Genomic DNA, 6,000 nt, shown 5'->3' with positions numbered 1-6,000 from the left:
GGGGTTCAGAGGTTTATTGCACAATGCTAAACATAATAAAACAGTATTTTTTTACATCAACATTATACACCCAACGAGTACTATAAAGTGAGTACTATCGTATCTTGCTAATTTCTCTTATCAGGTGGCGCGCGCCGCCCGTGCCGGTGTAATCGACTTGGATCTCAAATGTGCGGGCCACGAACACGGCGGACTCGGGTTTTCCGAATGAAAATTTTGCTCAACTGCCCCTATGCAAGGGGACTTCAGCAATTTTGTCCCCTCATTGCAAAACTGCTGTCTCTGGGGGTTCCTCCTTTTAAAAAGAGTCTGTGGGTATATAGACCAAAATAATGTTAAAAAAAAATTTATGATCCAATCTTCCCAAAATATGGATATTTAGTCTTTTTCCATTATGGACACAATAACCCATTCTTTATGAAATAACTACCGTCCATGTCCCTACTACAAAAATCGCGGGATTTTTAATTTTCCATGGTGAATTTGGAAACTACATTTAATGTGAGCGTGATTTGGGGGGTTTAAAGCAGCTAACGTATAAATCCGAAATTGATTTTTCTCTCTCTTCTAACCGTTTTGGAAAGCAAATCTATTTCCAAATCGATTCAAAACAAAAATCTTAACCAAATCAGTTTTCTCTCTCTTTACAGATTTGGAAACCAAATCAATTTTCTCTCTCTTACTATGTAATTTTTTTTCGATTCAAATCAATTTTCTCTCACTTAACTTTCAGATTTGGAAATAGAATATTTTCTTGAATCAATTATGCGTGATTTGGGGTTTAATATACAAAACGTATATATCACTTTCTCTCACTTAACTTTTAGATTTAGAAATAGTAAACTTTTTTGTGATCATTACAATAGCATTTGTTTTAGTTTTTACTCATACATAAATACACATCGAATACAAATTATGAAACAAATACGTAAATTATGTGTTATTTATGACGAGGAAACCATCATTATTCTTGTATACAACGTAATTTATCAAACGTATGTGGGTCATGTTCAATAAATTACAAATAATTTTTTTTACATTACACATCGTTTACATTCTGTTACAAAAAAAAATACAAAATCTTCTCTAGTTCAAAAATGGTGCCCATCCATGTACTCTCCATTGGTAGTCTTGAGCAGGACACACAACAGTTACACTATATGTCGAAGAGCTAATCCAAATGCTTTTGCACCACCAGGAAACAACTGACCAACTTCAGTAAATATTTTATCCCAGCCATCCGATTTTATTTTCGTTGACTTACTTTGATTTGATGATTCTGTTTGAAATTCCATCTGTTATATCAAATCTATACACATAAATACACATACGTTAAACAAAAAATCATATATTGTATTATGAATTACATGTACAGTTCCGTAAATTATGTATAATGTTTGTAAAATTTTAACAATATTTGAAGGGTTTGAGTGGTTTTGTAAGCTTAACAAGGCTACTGTTTTGGGTGAAAAGTACGCGTAATGGTGAATAAATAATACATAATTTATGTGCACTTATTTCAAAGTACATGAGATTTGGTAGTGAAGCGAAGTTGTTCTACTAATGAAATGAGTACTGTTTTGGGTTTAAAATACGCATAATTTTCAATAAATTACCCATAAGTTATGAACATTAATATAATATTTTTGATATTCCTGATAAAGTATGGATAATTTGTTACAAAATACATATATTATGTTTTCCGTTATAAAAACATTGTACTGAAGATGTTTGAGTAATTTACTATAAATTATTGGAATTTATCAGAAACTACATGTAATGTAGATTCTGTTATGAGGAACCGTACGGAAAAACGCCGGTTTCATAAATCTGTACGGATTGAAAATGAGATTTGAAGAACAAATGTGAATATCATTAAGCTTAAACAACAATCTAAAGATATATGATATGATGATTGATTACAATAATAACATACTCGATTTGAAGGATTCAGAAAAGAAAATAAACATCAAACATTCGAAAAATAATGAATTAGTAAACAAATCTTTGAAACTTTTACTCAAAATCATATATGATCAACTTTAGAGAGAGAGAATCTGTTATAATAAACTAAAATAGAAAATTGACTTCAATAATGTGTTTTACCTGATTAACGATGAAGAAGATGATTTCAGAAGCTTGATTTTTTTATGAAGAAGATGATTTCAGCAGCTCTAATGAATATGAAACGATGAAGAAGATGATTTCAGCAGCTCTAATGAATATGAAACGATGAAGAAGATGGTTTCAACAGCTCTGATGAATATGAAACAATGTTTCTGATTTAATGGATGATTTCCAGAAGATTAAGATGTAGAGAGAAAAAGAAAACCATTATTTTGGTTTCGGTTACAGATTTATAATGAAGATCACGGTTTCTTTGTTTAGAAACGTGATTGGAGAGAGAAATTGGGAGATAAAAATGGAAAAGATATTTGGTGAATTAGAAGATAAATGTGTTTTTATATTTAAGGAAGGTTAGTTTAGGTATTAAAATTTATTATATATTCTAGGGATTTGTGTTTTCTCTCTAGATTAATCCAAATGGACTAGATATCCATTAAGATTAATATTTTGGTTTTTAAACTCTTTATGGGATTAGGGAGGATTAAAACTGCTATTAGGGGGCGTTTTTTGGTCTATATGCTCATAAATTGTTTTGAAAAAAGTAAAATATTTTTTCTATTTGAAAAGTTGTATTATCTTGATTGAAATATGTTACCTTGTCTTATTTATACAGTACCACACAGACTTGAATACTTTTTTTTTTTTTTTGATGAGAGCAGACTTAAATACTTAACTAACCAGACAAAAAAACTTAATTTAGGCCTACATGACATGAGCAATGCTGCCTTGCCTACCATGGTTTTATGATTTCGTGACATATCCAAATTTTTTTTAGTTGAAAGTTGAAATATGTTTTTCAAACAAAGGCAATGGTTATTTGGACCAAAGTAGTATTTAAAATAGGTAAAAATATGTTTCACAATTATTATATTCCAGTTGAAATATTTATTAAGAAAAGTAACTTTTGTGTAGTGATACTTAAACTCAAGCTATAATATTTTTTCTATCGGAGTGTAATTCGATAAAATTTTATATGAAAGGATTTTTTCAATCTTTCTAGAAATATACACTTTAATATTTTTTTTTCAGAAAAAAAAAGCAGTGTCTTTCTTCGGTTTCTTTTTGCAATCTGAGTTGCAAATCTCGCAAATGCAAGGTTGTTAAATTCAAATAGAGATAGATTGAGACATTTTAATAATATTATGAGAATAGACCCACATGGGAGAAGGCTTATCTAGCAACCAAAAATATAATGTCTATGTCCACACGTATGGTTTTTCACATCATCCGAAAAAAAAAACATGTTAGGGTAACCACGCCACACGTAACGGGACGTGTGAGAATAGTCTCATATAATGTTTAGGTCTTCGATCCTCTCCACTCATTGCAAATTGATTTTGAATTGGATGACCACAAACTTAACAAGTATAAACGATAATTATTTCAATAGAAAAATGCAAACATGAACGATAAAATCGATCATACACAAGATAACAATTCAAATGAAACAAAAACAATGTAAATATATATAGATAAAGATCCTAAGCAATCATTGGAGCAAACCGTTTAAAAACTTAGGCACATCGACTTCTTTGCTAAACCACTCCATCACAACCATACTTCAATAAAATTTCAAGTCTTCATAACGTTTTGGTTCTGTATCATGGATGATTGGTTCACTATCTGGTCTGAAGGAGAGTTTCATCAAATGCATCTGCATTAGCTTTTGGAGGTGGGTTCCGTCTGATGGAGTTTTGTTTATTAACAAATCTGGACCATAAAGAAGACGAAAAACAAGAGAAACCCCTTAGAATCTCTAATTGTTCTTGAAATATAAAACGAATTTTATTGGTTTGAGGCATTTAGATACAATATTGTACCACTTTTAGTTATTCGAAAAAGTGATTGGCTATTTTGCTTATCTTTTACAACATTTTAACTTAAACGCCGTGGGCTTGAGGAATAAAAAAAATTCTCCGCTGAATAAAAATATTGGTTCATGAACATATTTTTTTTTTAGTCCAAAAATTGACTTGATCAAACATTGCCCCTTTATCTTCTCTCCCTATCTCTCTCATCATCTCTCTCTCATCATCTCTCCCGTATTCTCTTATTATTTTTCCTCTATAACTGAAACTATATTCAACAAGAAAATAAAAATCCATGGTAGAAAATGATCAAAACAAACCCTAGAATCAGAACTAGAATGAGTTTTCTAACATATAGATAAGATAGTTTAGATAGTTTTAGATACAGAAATCGGCAAATTAGAAGTAGAAGGAATGAAAAAGCTATAAAGAGAACTAAAGGGGGTTAATTGAAGTAGAGATTGAAGAGATACTAGCTCAATGGAAATATGAAGAAAAGAAAGAGAAATCAAAAAGTGAATTCTTCTTATCATTAATTCTTTAGTTTTCTTGATTTTCATTCCAATCTTATTTATTTACTTATGGCATAAACCTTTTAAATTATATCTCAACACCCTAATTTGATAAGGTGATTGGATTTTTAAGATCTGTGAACTAATAATTTATTTTTAATCTCTCAAGATTCAGTCTATCTTTCATATGCATTTTTAGGGTTTTTATAGGTTCTATGAATAACTGTTATATACCCTTTGTTGTTTCTGGGATTCATGGGTTATTAATTAGTGAATTTGACTTATTATTGTTTAGTTTATTAGGGGTTAGTTGAGATCTTAGTTTTTGATGGTTTAGTGGATTTGGGTGTTTTTTTTTCTTCTAGGGTTTCCAAGTGAAGAAGGGTTCTATGGAAACTAGGAGTCTCGTCCACTATCTAATTTCTATTGAAGTCGAAAATTAAGAAGAGAGAAGGTAGCAGTGAATTAGAGGGGAAAGGGAAGAGGTGGCAATAGTGGTGGTCAGAATAGTGGTGGTGTGAAGTTGTGGTGGTGAATGTGATAAAGAAGATGAAGACTAGGGAGCAATGCTTGATCGAGTGAATTTTTAGACTAAAATAAAATATTTCTCCGAGAATTTACAAAAAAACATGAATTCCCTATAGAATTTATCCCGCAGAGGTTATTCTTTATCCCCCAAAACCGCGGCTATACTATTTTGAATATTGAGGTGTACTACTATAGAATTACTTTTTTTGACAATTTCTTTTTGTTATCAATTTTTTTGGGAAAGAATCAAACTTGTCCAAACACATTACTATCAAGAAAGGAAATAAATGGTGGTTGACAACGATTATGGTGGCAGTGACGAAGAAGAAGAGGAAAAAACCACATATACTCCAAATTAAAATATGAAAGAAGATCACAAACTTATGCAGAAGCAGTGGATGAAGATTCTCATAAACCTCAAGTCCATGAAAATTTTTCAAGATTTTTATTGACATTCGAGAGTCCGAAGATATCATTATCCTCTCAAAATAATCTATCAGTATCATTTAGTATTGTCACCTTTAGTCCATACTCCATAGACAGTATTGTCCTTAATGCGACCCTCTTCACTCTTTTGTTGCTCATATTCTTTCATGATCCTAAGTTACCAAGACCATTTGAAGAAGAAAAATAAAGTTTGACAGGTTTTGGATGAGTAAAACTTAAAACCTTAGAATCTTCACCATTGGACAAGACATTTGAAACTACTCTAGGTCATAAGTCGATCCGAATGCGCTTGAGATGTCCCAGACTCGACCAATCCGAATACGTAGTGCGACAATTTTTTTTATTCGTACCACATTGTACGTGAAACATTCAAACATCAAAATTAATGAGTAAGGAATATTTACATACCTCATTAGAGACCCGTCCTTGTTCCTTTTATTAATTCTTTCTAGAGTTTCAATAAAAACAAGATAGAGAAAATGGAGGTTGCTTAGAGACCCGTCCTTGTTTGTTTTTTCATTGTGTAAATTTAACTTGTCTAATTTGTCTCAACTACAAAGGCCTAAAACCTCTTTCTA

This window comes from Eschscholzia californica, unplaced genomic scaffold (assembly GCF_041429995.1).
Source record: "Eschscholzia californica isolate CP2 unplaced genomic scaffold, dmEscCali1.0.p SCAF_6, whole genome shotgun sequence".
Classification (NCBI taxonomy): Eukaryota; Viridiplantae; Streptophyta; class Magnoliopsida; order Ranunculales; family Papaveraceae; genus Eschscholzia; species Eschscholzia californica.
This window is presented reverse-complemented; position numbering follows the sequence as displayed.